We start from the raw sequence: 15,357 nt of genomic DNA, 5'->3' as shown, positions 1-15,357 counted from the left end.
CGGCTTATTCTCCATTTGCAGAAGGCAGCAAATCTACAAAACTGCCGTTGCTCGGCTTTGGTCAGTGCACGGATCTTGAGCATTTTGAGGAATACGAATATCTACCTCTGTTCTTATCAAATGCTATATTTATAGAGCACCTTTTGGTTAAGGAGCTTAACGTAGTTTAACGCATCTCCATTTAAAAAAAATTAACCCGTAAAAACAAAGTTTTTCACTATAAATCCTTTATATGTGTGGCGGCTACAGTCCTCTCGTCCTCTGGCTTGAGATGGCTGCCACCTATGGGTCAGATGATTGCATGGCAGCATTAAGCAATTGGTAATTAAATATAATATTTTTGTCCTAAGAAGTGTAAAATTTTTGAAAAAAATTTCACGAAAATAAATTGTCACGCACAACGAGTCTGTGTGGAAAATGTCAGCTCGATTGGATCACGGGAAGTGGGTTAAAAAACGACCGAAATATTTGCACGGTCGTAAGCGCGCAAGCAAGCAAGCAAGATTTAAAAAAGAGTGATCAGGCCACTAAGACGTTATACAAGCCATATTTTATTTAGCCTTAAAATTACGATAGCAAAACAATCTGAAAAACAAACATATTTTATTTTGCACATATTTCATATTCATCAACGATGTATGGCACTGCCCTTTTCTATATCTGCTTTGACATACATAAAATCAGAAGGTTGTATTACACCACCCAAAAATAGCAACATTTGACAAGACGTTTCCCTCGTGGCTAATACAGGTCGTATTCACCTGTATTGAAGTTGATTTCCAGCTGGTCCCACCGAGACAAAGTAGAAACACATCGCTGCATTGTTCAGTCACAATAGTGGCAATATTCAAGTAGATTTACATGTACCACGTATACGACCACATCTCAAGACGCCATGTGAAGCAAGTCGTAACTGTGAATCGAGTGCAAACACAGTATTTGATTAGTTGGTGATATGCTACTGCATTGGTAGTGGTGCGACTGACACTCCACCCCTTTCCCTCCGCAAAAAAAAACCACATTCCTGCGGAGGGAGCTGGTAGGAACGTTGGGTTGCTCGGAAGATGGCCAGGGTCAACGGCGGCGTGGTGTATTCCGCAAATATGCCCGACTGTGAGGGCGGGCACAAGCCGGGGTGAGTAGGTTAAACGTTGAGTTTTATAAGGGCAACACAGGGTGACTAGCCCCTCCCCATCCTCCCCTCCCCAACCAGCCCCACCCTCCCCACCAAGCCCCTCCGTCTCCACCCAGCCCCTCCCTGCACGACGGACGGACACAATAATCCCCTGTGGGCTGATGTAACCAGGAGGTTCCTACCAGTAAAAACATCATACAGTATGCCCTCGATATTCGCGAGGGATACGTTGCAGAGATGCTCGTGGATAGCACAATTCTCGGCTTATATTGGCCTCCGAAAACCCATCTAAGTGAAATAGCTTAAATAAATGCGTAAATAATAATAATAATCAATTTTCACGTTCTCTCTCATCACTTTATCTCTCACCACTTTATCTCCCACCACTTTATCTCTCACCACTGTATCTCTCATCACTTTATCTCTCACCACTTTATCTCTCATCACTTTATCTCTCATGACCGTATCTCTCATCACTGTATCTCTTATCACTTTGTCTCATCACTTTTGATCTCTCATCACTTTCTCGCATCACATTCTCTCTCGTCACTGTATTTCATCGTATTCTTTTTCTCCCCCTCTCTCTCGATGCAGTAGTCGTGTAGTGTTCCAGATGCGATTCGCGGATTGCCAAAATCGCAGATAGCCAAAATCGCAGATAGCAAATCCATGAATAACCGGGCAAGACTACAGGGAACTTCTGAGCAATCGCCTCCACTCCACCACAGCGATAGTGAAGGTTTTTATTTAGACAGAGACATTTATATCAAGCCGTGTTCCTATAATTTTATATTCATGTTGCTTTACAATTTTTATTGATATGTTTTATATACTGTCTAAAACAGTCACGTTTAATTGGCTAAAGCATAGTCAAATGAGCAGAATCACAACATTCTCTAACAAAAAACGACATCCCAGTCGTTTTGGAAGAAACACAAAATAGGTATCTGCGCTTGATAACAAAAAAAAAAGAAATATCAGAATTTTTTCATGCTGGAGACAAATACAAAAATGTCCCCTCGTATGTCTGCCACTGGAATAGATTTTAAAGTGCCATACTTGACACAGCACATTTTCTCCCACCTCCCACCGTGCGGGCCTGCATCAATGCCAGATTTTTCGATGCACGGGGCTTTGAGAGCCATGGAGAGTTTTTTTTGCTAATGCGCCCGACACGTTGAGTGTAATGCGTTCCGTGCTGCAAGCAAAATAAAATAACCCCACAAACGCGCGGAGTAAAAGCACAGCCGAAGCAACATCTCCGCACGCGTTACATTTCAGCGCCCGCAATTTTAAAATCGCATCAGGCTGGCTGCAAACTATGGGAGATGTACACTTAAGGGGCCGCGTGGATATGGGCTTCTGTTTATTTCCGTGCTAATAAAAAGACGTATAAAACGCGAACCACGACGCAAATGAGAGCCCCCCCCCCCCCCCCCCCGGTTGCATTGCTTGAGCTTCAATGCCCCGCGCGCTTGTGCCATGCAGGGCAGCTGTGTGACAATTCACGGACGATCTCTGCAGGCATTTGTGTGCGCCCAGTGCGGAGTTATGCCTCATTTGTCACGTTTCTCTCCCCTATTACTTTGTTGCGTTTGGCACCTCACCTCTCGAGATGGTATCGAAGGGCCCTGGGAGGCATTTTTTCTAATATAGAATGTCGAGCGCATGTACGGCACTCCAAGATATTCACTCTGGCCGAATACAATTTAGTCGTGTGAATTCAGTGCAATTTAAAGCCACCCATTCCGTTGAACTCTTGTCATTTTACTCTATACACTTTGTATACTGGGGATCCCGACCATTACCCCAGAGGTCATCTTGGATCTCTGGGCGTGGCATTTTTAACACCGAGTAAGTTTAAATTTCGATTTAAAGCTTTTGTGACTGCAAGGATTAATCTACTTGGTTCTTTCGGTAAAGTCACGTAGAAGGGAAGTAATAAAATAATTAAAATAAAACATAATAAAATAATTCTCACGACGTTTCGGCCACAACGCAAGCAGCCGTCCTCAGGTGAAGACCAGGTCTGTCGGGGAGACAGACCTGCCTCTCTCCACGCAGTAATATAAATGAGTCATCATCATCATCATTAGGATCCGTGTGCAGATATCCCTTGTTGTTTCCACTTGCCTCTGCCTTGTGCCAATATGCTCGAGCAGTGCCAAATATTTATGCCACCAATCTTTTATTTCGTCGTCAAGCCATTATCTGTTAGGCCTTCCTCTTTTTCCAGTTCCTTCTATTTGTTCCGAACAACAACAAACTTTTAATTTTCCCCTTGTTCCATCCTACCAATGTGTCCTAATGGTGCCAGTTTCCGTCTGATCACCGCCTGCATCATCAGGTTGTCTTCTTCTACATGCAACCTTTATTTGACTTCTACGAGGCCATCACAGTTAGTCAATCGGCAGGTCATGTCTGGTGGGGAAAATAGCAAAGTATATGTTACTCCTACCTCTGCCAAGTTATCAGGCCAGCGTTGAAGAGCAGACCAAACGCCCATCGCGCTCCCAAAATTGGAGGCCCTTCTATCAGCAGTGGTTTGAACAAGTAATTGCAGCGATGCCCCTTTACCGTGTTGGTCTACAAAGCGTAGGAATATTAACATTTTACATTAATTCGTCTCTTCTAGAATCCGATTAATAGTATCCCGGTAGTCGATGTTAGATCAACCTTTCCTGAACCTGATACCGTTAGTTGGCCTCGAAGCATTTGCTATTCTGTTTCCAATGAACATTGGATATACAATTAATAAGAGACTAATTGGCCAGCGATTCCTTGAAGTCAGCTTTGTCACCTTTTTTTGAACAGATTAATGCCTCAGGCATTCCACGATGGTGGTATTTAATCTCTTCGTAAACATTTAGTAAATAGGTCCAGATGATTTTGTCCCAACAACTAGACCTGCTACTTTTGATGATGTCCACAGTTATTCTATCGGGCCCAGGAGCTTTTCTCGTTTCACTTCGTGCAGAGAAGTGTCTCTTTTCTTTCGTGCTGTGAAGAGCCTGTTACGTTGTGTTATTAATAATTGTTCTTAATGAGCTTCAGTAGCACCCTTTGACATTGATCTCTCCACCATGACTGTGTAGAGATAACAGCTGCTCCCTACCCACGCGGGTTCGTCCTTGTACCTCGTTAAGTTCTTGAGTATAAAAAATAAAATGGAAATAGACACAATTGTTTCTAGATTTGAAGCTTTCGTGACTGCAAGGATTCATATTCTTAGGTTTTTTCGGTAAAGTCACGTAGGTAAAAATTAATAAAAGTAAAATAAAAATAAAATAAAAATCACGACGTTTCGGAGGCAACACAAGCTTCCGTCTTCAGGTGGACCTGTCACAGCACGATTGCCGTATGATACTTTTATTAATTTTTTTACCTAACGTGACTTTACCGAAAAAACCTAAGAAGACACAATTGTCTTTGAATAAGTCAAAAATAAGAAGATGATTATTTTGAAAAATATTGAAATTCAGCCACCTGCCAATATATGCCTGTCATCAGCAATCACAACAAATGGAATACTTCATTGCAAATCTTTGTGCGTCCTCCAGGTCATCTAATGCCTTCTCAAAAAAAAAAACTTTCTCTTTGACTAGTGTGAGGGTTCGGTAGGGGATATCACGTGGTGCTGACTACACCACCATCCTTTGCCTCCACAATGCAAATGTTTATGTCCTGAATCAGGTGCTCATTTACGGCTTAGTCAACCCAGGGCAAGCCCAGGGCCCGCTCAGATATTCGCTTCTGATGTTCAACATGAGCGGGAATTAAACCCGGGTCGCTGGGCTGTATGAGCAGTGCACTCACCACTACACCACCGCTCCACACGCACCCACACGTTGACACTATGCAAAGCATTGCAAAGATATGCAAAGCTCTGTGGTTCTAAGGTTGATTTAGAAATCCCAGCTGCAGTGTTGACAAGTTCAAAGTATAGGCGAAAACATCCATCAACTGGAGGGCGACTGTATTTGACAAAGATTACTCAACCTCCACTGACCCAATCCTCCACTGTGATTCCCTGGATGAGTATTGAATTGGTCTTGGCGATTTCAACTATGTCGAGGCGTGACCGAAGTGATTGCCACTCAACTTGCAAAACAACTGGTTGACTGGAGGAAAAGCGAACAAGATGGGAACAGCAATGAACATTATTCATTCGCAACAATAATCTAATGATCGGTCCGAATGTTGTGGAAAAGTGAGACATAAACGAAATGGCGAATGCTATTTGTGTTAAAATGTTTGAACCGAACAAATTTATCAAAGTGAAATAACTTCAAGTGAAACAGCAGGAATATAAAAATGATGCACTTGAATTATCTATGAAAAAAAAACCTTTCATTTTATTTCTAATGATTTGTTTTCCATCGACCTATGCTTTGATTTAATAGGTCAAATGAAATAACGATTTTAAATAATATGAAAAAAACATCAAACAACATGCTTCTGTTTACGATCGTGCGCTCAATAGAAGCCAACAGTTATTTCATTAATATAGTAAAACACTACTTTTATGAGCTTCTCATGCTTAACATGAACATATTTGCTCATTATCAAGTGCAAACGTCAATGAGGCAATGAATATTGGATTTACAATTGGTTCAATTTTCCGCCAAGATGTGATTATAACAAGCTTGTGCACAGTAATCGGTAAAAGTTTTCTCTCCAGTCGCTGGCGAAAATCCATTTGGCGAACTGAGTGGCATGCAGGCGAGTGGCTGCATATAGACTGGACACTGAGTGCAATTGCAATGTGCATGTCCAAGTGCCAGCTTTCAGACTTTGAGACACACTCGTGCGTTTTGCTTTTAAATAATTGAAAAAAGCGCGTTATAATCTCGTAACGATGATCGTACTAACTATGACCTTTAAACGTATCAAGAAAAGCCTGGGAGTTTTACAACTTTCAACGGGATAGTAGTGTTTGGCAATCGGTAGAATGACATAACACCGGGAGAAAATCCAGTCGCATGAACGGGTGACCGCGTGACAAACTCCACAACGGACGAGTTCACAAACAGGGCCTGCAATGCTTTCACCTCCTGACCAGTGCGAAAGCCAATGGGTTTTGGGGAAGTTTCGCAAACCTGTGCAATCCACCGACCATTATTTGTTTTACGTGTGCAATTGTGAACAACAAGCATATCAGACATTAGCGCATCTAATCGGCATGATCATTGGTTCACTGCAGCTCAAATACTCAGTCCTACAAGGCGAACGGTGAAGTTAGGAGATTCCCCGTGTGTGTGTGTGTGTGCATGCGCGCTCGGCATTTGAAGGCCTGAAAACCGGAATCGGTGATCTCGCCGACAATGTCTTCACGGAGGCAGTTCCATATCGAGACAGCAGAGTGAAGGACGCTTCTGTTCAGGGAGAAATGTTCTGGCAGATGAGGGGGGCAAGGGCGTGGCTTTGCAGAGTTGTGCATAATCGCGTGGAACGGCGTCTTTCATATGGGGGGGGGGGGGGGTGTAAGCGTGGCCTGAAGGTTTGTAGGGGGGGGGAGGCAGTGGTTGGTGTACATTTTGTACAGGACTGTGACTGCAGCAATTTGTCGACGGTGATGCGGGTTGTCGATGGTGAGTTGTGCGCTGGCGGTGGCTTCATCAACGCCGATTATTTCCACAGCACTTGCTTAGGAGCGCACATAGCCGCGCATAGCCGCGCGTGGCAATTTAGATGGGAAAATGTGGATCTCTCCGTGACAAACAGAATCCAGCTACAGGCTACGTTAAAATGGGTTTAAAAAAAAAGAAGGTTGTAGAAATACATGTATACAAATTGATGCGGTCAAAATTTACATTTTAACTGCTTCTGACCTTTGATAAGAAAGCCAGGACCTCACCTACTAGCAGAGGCTGGACACAAAAGAGCACGTCAAGCTGACTCGGCACTATAGTAAAAAAAAAGGTGACAACCCAATGATTAAGTCTAAAAATAGTTACTTTTTCTGTCAATATCAGGGGAAGCGACTGCGTAGCTGTTATAATCTATATTAAAAAAAACAGATGTTTGGTTTTTGACTGAAATGAAGCACACTTTTACTGACCACTAGAGGAGGGATGATGTGGTTGTTGACTTCGAAGGTGCCAAGGTAAAGATAAAGGTGCAGGGTCTAAAGTGCATGAACACTCCACTGCGGCAGATGGACCTTCACGAGAGAGAGAGAGAGCTCTAGGAGAATGCCCACATTTTACCCTGCCGCACACAACCTACCAAATTGACTAACCGTGGTGTATCCATCACTCACACCATGCTGTAAAGTTCTGAAGTGCAATGAAGGTTAGTCATACACACAAGCCACCTTCAAAATACATTGATTCGCAGAAAAAAAAATCAATTCTTTTTATTTCCCCAGCTGAAATATGTAACACTGTGGTTTAGCTCGGGCAGGAAAGGCTAATGCTTGTCTGTAACGATTTACCAAATTTATGTGTTTTAACGAGATGCACACATGCCCGGATCAGGTTCGGAATTTTCGTTAATTTGATTTTCGCAGTACTGGTAATTCCACATGAGCCTTCTGACAAATTGGCAATGCCTTCCTCGGCTGGTATATAAACAGCGGCACTTTTTTTTACTTTCATCAAGCTTCATCGATACTCCCTTAGGTATGTGGGAATAATAAAAAATAACAACGATGATAATGCAGCAGCGACAGTCAGTTGTGTGTTGTTATTAACATCATACTGGTAGGAACCTCCTGGTTACACCAGCCCACAGGGGATTATTATGTCCGTCGTGCAGAGAGGGGCTGGGTAGGGGGAGGGGCTGGGTGGGGAGGGGAGGGTGGGGAGGGGCTGGGTGGGGAGAGGCTGGGTGAGGAAGGGGCTGGGTGGGGAGGGGCTGGGTGGGGAGGGGAGGGCAGGGCTGGGTGGGGGGTGGGAGGGGTGGGGCTGGGAGGGGAGGGGCTGGTCACCCCGTGGTGCCCTTATAAAACTCAACGTTTAACCTACTCACGCCGGCTTGTGCCCGCCCTCACAGTCGGGCATATTTGCGGAATACACCACGCAGCCGTTGACCCTGGCCATTGACCGAGCAACCCAACGTTCCTACGAGCTCCATCCGCAGGAATGTGTTTAATACGTTATCATCTAGTGGCAGGATAAAACGTTTTATCTCAGCCCATAATTTTTTTTGGAACGTAGCTCACATGTTAAAAGCTCTGCATCAAAGTCCCAACATCCACGCCCCTACCTTGAATGTAAAAAAAAAAACTAGAAGCTTTCAGAATGTAAATATAAACATGCGGCAAAGTAATAGTTGATCCCTAAATATGTCATAAAATGCATAAACTGATTATTTCATATGCTCATGGGTTTTATGAAACTTAATATCCATGGAATTTTTTTGCCAGATAGGGTAAGGCATGTTCTTTGTTTCCCATAATATATGAAAAAAAACTGTTGGAGGGGAGCGGTGGCACAGTGGTTGGCGCTCTCTTCTTTGAAGCCGGCGACTTGAGTTTGATTTCTGGCCATACGAAACATCAGTGGCGAAGTGATATCTGAATCAGTCCTGCGTCTGTCCTTTCACCATCTCACACTGACCAGCCTGGTGACGTTTGGTAAAATAAACCCCGACGACCAACACAGCATGGCAAAGGCCTTCAATTCAGAAGAAGAAGAATGACAAAAGGCTGCAAAGGACCATCATTAAACAAGTATATATCATAGAGTGTGCGTGAATTACCTGGGCATTTATCGTCATTTACATTTTATGAGAGGTTAAATACATTTGTATCAATCACCATAAGCCCGCATTGCAGGACCTGGTGGTCTTCATCGTGTGCCTGATGAAGACCGCTTGTGTTGCGATCGAAACGTCGTGGGTGTTTTGCTTTTATTATTTTCAATTTATTATTTAAAAATTTTAGTTCATAAAATTTTATTATCTTATATTTTTATTGTATTTTCTATCTACGTGACTTCACCGAAAGAACCAAGAAAATGAATTCCTGCAGTCACGAAAGTTTTAAGTCACGAATTATATAGTTTTGCGTCAAACTAGGACCCCTTCCTGACAGAAAATGATCCTTGCCGATAACCTTCGGTCAGCTGACCATCGTTGGTTCAAGCGAGTCTGAGACACTGAAAGTGGAACTGGACCACAGCTTGCTTGCATTGAATCAATGCTGCTGCACTAATATGCTCCACTTTGTTTATTAATGAGTACTTTGCGTCATACTAAATTAGATTTGGCCTCTTCAAAGGCAGCACAAAATAATGGATGAGAGAGGCATTGACATGGTTCTGTAATCCAGTACCCTGGAGGCAGAGGGATTGGTGGACTGAGCTGAGATCATACATACAAAGTACTCATCATTAGGGCACATTCATACTCTGTCGGAGATAATGGAGAGAAAGTAAATAGCTGACACTTCTCGGTATAACTCAGTGACATACTGAGCAGCTCGCAATTGGAATCATTGTGCAAGTTCAAATCCAGTTTGGTGATTGATTCAACCCATAATTTTGGCTAAGCATCGAACAAAGACGGCGGACTGGATCGCGCACATTCAGTTGCGCTTCTGTGGCCGTCTGGAACGCTCTTCCTTTCCATTATTTTGTGTTTAGTTTGTTGTCCTTCCCACCAAACCTTCGATTAGCACAGTTGGCTACGTACGGTGCTCAAGATATTCAACTTAAATACATACATTAAGTTTTACGTAAAAAAAACTAATTCCAGGGGAATTTTCAACTGCAAGCAGATTATAGGAATAAACGCCGGATTTAACCATGCGCACAGCGTGGCCGGGAACGTTTCCGCTGGCACAGATAAAGCCATTGCATCTTCTACGGCCACGTGCTGCCCACAGGGTGGCTCACTTCGCGCGTCACGAGTGGCCCACGTGAGCGTGGGAGTTTGAGTGGAAGCGAATGCACGTGGAAGAGTGTGTGTGGGGGTGTGTGTGTGGATGCGTGTGGGTGTGTGTGTGGGTGTGGGTGCGTGTGGGTGTGTGTGGGTCCGTGTGCGTGGGGGTGTGTGGGGGGAGCGGTAGTGTGGCGGTTAGCGCGCTGCGCTACGAGCCTGGCGTGTCCCGAGATCGAATTCCACTCACGGCCAACACCGGTGACAATTATCTGAACTGGTCGTGGGCCTCGCCTAGGTCGACTCAGCCTCAAATTAGTAACCTGGCGCGGTGCGTACACATCGCCACTAGAGAGACAAAGGCGGCCGGGCGTGGTGTTGGCCACCCACCCCCTCGTGTACCGCGCTAGCCTTAGGGGGCGAGAGTGTCGGGCATAGGGGCGGAGTTCACAAGTGGCCACGGCACTCTGAGTGAACCCGCGGCACACGTGACCGGAGGTACCGACTCGGGTGGGGGGGGGGCAAAGAGAGGGCTGGGGGACCACAGGTCCCATCGAGATCCTTCTGGGAGCTTCCAGAAGGTGGGCATGGCTCGGGGCGGAACGAGCCGGCCACTGAGAATATCAGCCGGGGACCTGAACGGGGCCGGCTGCTGTTGTTTGAATGAAGACACGAAGTCGTTGCCTGGACGAAATGCCCCGAAGACAAGACCCGGAGTCGGGGTCCGGTCTAATATCTCCTCCCCAGTGTGTGTTAGGGCTTGGCTAGCCCAGAGGGTGCTCCCTAGGTTATCTGTGGAAGGGGAGATACCCCTTTGTGTTTAGGGCTGAATTGTTGAATAATCTTGTTGCCTAATTCAAGATTTTAAGCTTTCGTGACTGCAAGGATTCATACTCTTAGTTTTTTCGGTAAAATCACGTTGGTAAAAAATTAAAATTAATAAAAATAAAATAATAAAAAATCAAGACGTTTCGGAGGCAACACAAGTCTCCGTCATCAGGTGGGACCGTCACAGCCAGATTTGCTGTATTGATACATTATATGATACAGCAAATCTGGCTGTGACGGTCCCACCTGATGACGGAGACTTGTGTTGCCTCCGAAACGTCTTGAATTTTTTAATTATTATTATTTTATTTTTATTAATTTTAATTTCAATTTTTTTACCTACGTGACTTTACCGAAAAAACTAAGTGTATGAATCGTGTTGCCTCCAAAGAAGCCCCCTTTGTGTGAACCACTACACAAGTGACGAATTGGCACGTTCTGTTTACGTGACAACCCTTACTAGTTGGCTGTGTCGGGTGGTGGCGGGTTTTAACGACACACTTATATATTTACGCGACCTAACCAAAAAACCTCTTGTGTTTTTTAATCGTGATAACACGTTAGCTGACCAGGCAATAGCCTTGAATGTAGGCATGTAATCTGCAGTAATTTGGAGGCTCTCCGTTAATATGGTAATTACGTCTTTCAGCGTTCAAGAAATAAAGCTGGAAATTATATATTATTATATTGTATAAGTAGGCTTCATTTAGCATCAAATATGAACATTTCTGTGATTAAACGAGATGACAAAAAATCCTCAAATGCATTCATCAACATATTATAAATAGAGCAAATAAAATCACTTTTTTTGTCGCACGCGTGTAATTGGCTCGACTTGTATTTCGATATACATTCACGTGCGATGTTTTTCTTCAATTTTTCGTGGCTTCTGTAAAAAAATGAAAAAGGTGAGAGCATTCGTTCAAAAGCCTCAGTCAATGTACGATTCAAATTGGGCAATCACACAAAAGAATCAAGCTCTGTAATTGGTAAATCTATGCAGCCAGCATTTCAAGTCAAACCACGTACTCACAGCAATCCCATTCTAAATGCCCAACAGAAAGAAGATAATTCCGAGCAGACTGAAAATTAACAAAAGCTTAACAGCATACATTTTACATGCCACATTAATAAATACACAAGCAGGCAGGGGAACTGCTGCGGATGGTGGTGAGCTGTCTAATTAATTCTTGCACGGAATTATAACACCGCTCGGATTTCACAAGTTAGCTGTTAACTGTCAGGAACTATCCCGGCAAAGTGCCGATGTCAACAAAGTCGACGCTTTCTCCAAATGGCCAAGCGCGCCGCGGAAAATCGCGCCGTTTTGAAAACGCTCCGCTCAGAATGTCGTCGTGGATGGGTGGGTTGACAATTCTGTAAAATCCCATGGAGGGAAAAAATAAATAAAACATTGGATAATTTCGAGAGGCAGTTCACAGCCGTGTCATCTGTGCACCTACGGAAATAGAGAGCACTTAGCAGTCGAAATGTGCAAATATGAACGCGTAATCACCGCACTTTCCGTGGCTACATTCTGCACACTGCAGCTTTAATGTGTCATTTTGGTACAAATGTCAGTGCTGTTTGCCTGCAGTCTTGATTTAAGTGTAGCTCTACTTTGAAATTAAGCAGCGCTTTGGTTTCAACAATTGAGCACGAAAAGATGAGGCTTCATTTCTTTTTTTTACAAGACTTCAAATACATTCACTTGTGATAACCGTAGAGTCATCGTGCAAGAATTCCATTCAAAGCAAATAACGATCAACAAAATTTGCCACTACAAACAAATCACACCTGCCATGTTCCTGCGACAACAACAACAACGAAGCCAAAAATATCTCGTGGCATGTATGCGCCATACTCTCGCTCACAATTGCATCCTCTATAAAACATAAGCAGCGTTGCTCAATGCACACAGCAAACGGGAGCATCGGGTGCATCTTAAATTATGAAACTTGTATAGCATTTCTGGGGCAGACGTGGCACGATAGATTTCTGCTCGTCCTCGGGGCTCAAAATAATGAACAAGCAATTTATATCATGTCGCTTCCAAACAGGGTGTCTAGTTTCCTTCTGACATTTAGGACCCCCCCAGAGACCAGGCCTACATATTAAGAAATGCTGCAATCGCTGCTGGAACCGAGCAATCTCGCACTAATTGGCTCACTCTATCTGGCGCGCCACGCACACACACTCGTTTGCACGCTAACACAGAGGGCGATCGTTATTATTTGGATTGTCCGTATAGATCAATGGAAATACATATTTTTTCCAATTCTGAGCGCAACCGGTTGCCAGTACTTTTCTCAATTAACACCGCAGCGAAATACAGATTGCGTGGATAGCCGCACAAATGCTGTGGGAGGACCAGGAGCACTCACTTTAATGGTTCGTACAATTATGAGGGGGGGCAAAATGCATTCTGAATGCGTGCGGACAGCACCAGCCCTACACGTGTCTTAATTGCAACATTACCCACTATAATCACCCAGAAATGTCTGTCTGTCCGTCCCGCGCGTGACGTCACTCCACATGAGGCCCACCCCCCCGCGTGACGTCACTCCACATGAGGCCCACCCCCCCTTCATTAATATTCATGAGTGGGTGGATGTTTACTCGAACGCAGAGGAAGGTCGAGCTGAATTAAGTAATTTATTACGCGAAGTCGCTTAAAATATGACGGTTTTTTTTAATAGAAAATGACGGTAAAAAATAAATCTACGCAGCACAGTGCTACATCCGTGCGTGACGTCACTGCAAAAGAGCCCCCCCCCCCCCTCTTCATTAATATTCATGTCCGCGTGGAAATTTACACTAACGCACAAGAAGGCCGCGCACTCCACATACCCCTCCACTCATTAATACTCATGAGCGGGTGACGTCACTCCACATGCCGCACCCCTCCCCAATAACCATGAGCGGGTGACGTCAGTCCACATGCCGCACCCCTCCACAATAACCATGAGCGGGTGACGTCACTCCACATGCCGCACCCCTCCACAATAACCATGAGCGGGTGACGTCACTGCACATGCCGCACCCCTCCACAATAACCATGAGCGGGTGACGTCACTGCACATGCCGCACCCCTCCCCAATAACCATGAGCGGGTGACGTCACTGCACATGCCGCACCCCTCCACAATAACCATTAGCGGGTGACGTCACTGCACATGCCGCACCCCTCCACAATAACCATGAGGGGGTGACGTCACTCCACATGCCGCACCCCTCCCCAATAACCATGAGCGGGTGACGTCACTGCACATGCCGCACCCCTCCACAATAACCATGAGCGGGTGACGTCACTCCACATGCCGCACCCCTCCACAATAACCATGAGCGGGTGACGTCACTGCACATGCCGCACCCCTCCATAATAACCATTAGCGGGTGACGTCACTGCACATGCCGCACCCCTCCACAATAACCATTACCGGGTGACGTCACTCCACATGGGGCAACCCCCCCCTCTTATTAATAATCTTGAGCTGTATTCTTAGGTTTTCGGTAAAGTCACGGAGGTAAAAATATAAAATTAATAAAAGTAAAATAAAATAAAAATTACGACGTTTCGGAGGCAACACAAGCTTCCGTCTTCAGGTGGAACCGTTGCCTCCGAAACGTCGTGATTTTTTATTTTAATTTACTTTTATTAATTTTAAATTTTTACCTATGTGACTTTACCGAAAACCTGAGAATATGAATACTTGCAGTCACGAAAGCTTCAAATCTAGAATCAATCTTGAGCTGAACATTTTTTCTATTGAACATTTCACATTTACTGCAATCTACACCCGTCCATGGACGTGCAAAAAAATCCAGTTTGTTACAAATGCCCTCTTCCGTGCGCGCAACGACGGCAACGTTGCCGGCTTGATTCCGCATATCAACTTTGGCAGACGCGGGGAAATGAGGCCACTTTGGCCAACAATAGTCAACGGCGGCGGCGGTGGGGCGTGGGGTGTGGGGGAGTGATTCTGGCGAGTGGTGATTGACCCGCACAAATCACGGCGAAGCCGCGTGGTAATTGTGTGCCCACTTAACGATAACAGCAGCCAAAGCGGCTTGAGTGGAGGCCTCTGGTTTGCGAGGCAATTTCTGCCACTCAATGAATAACCACGCCCCAGAGAGGCAATGGGGAAAGCTGCCGACCAGACGGGATGACGTCGCAGCGGATAAATGAGCAATGACCGACAGATTCTGCATGCACAGTGCGCATTATGAATGGTGATTATTGTGATGATGGTGGTGATGATGATGATGGTCATTTTATAAGCGTTTAGATGATTGAATACGCATCCTTACAAAACAATGGATTATAATCTGTATTTAACTGTTTTCTCCCATATTCAGCGTAGGGTTTGTTTTTATTCTGCCCGCATACAGTATGTAAAATATATATTTACAATGTTTCGCAGCTCCGAAAGAGGATTTATATACGTATTTATGTAATATAAAAAAATAGAGATTCATGGGGCATGGAACATGTGAGATTACATTTTTATCATCCAGCTATTACAAATAATCTTTGCCTCGAGTTTCCTGGCTGGCTGCTGGCTGGCTTTC

Source organism: Lethenteron reissneri, chromosome 54 (assembly GCF_015708825.2).
Source record: "Lethenteron reissneri isolate LAM-NWPU_2019-01 chromosome 54, ASM1570882v1, whole genome shotgun sequence".
Lineage (NCBI taxonomy): Eukaryota > Metazoa > Chordata > Hyperoartia > Petromyzontiformes > Petromyzontidae > Lethenteron > Lethenteron reissneri.
Note: the sequence above shows the minus strand (reverse complement) of the source record.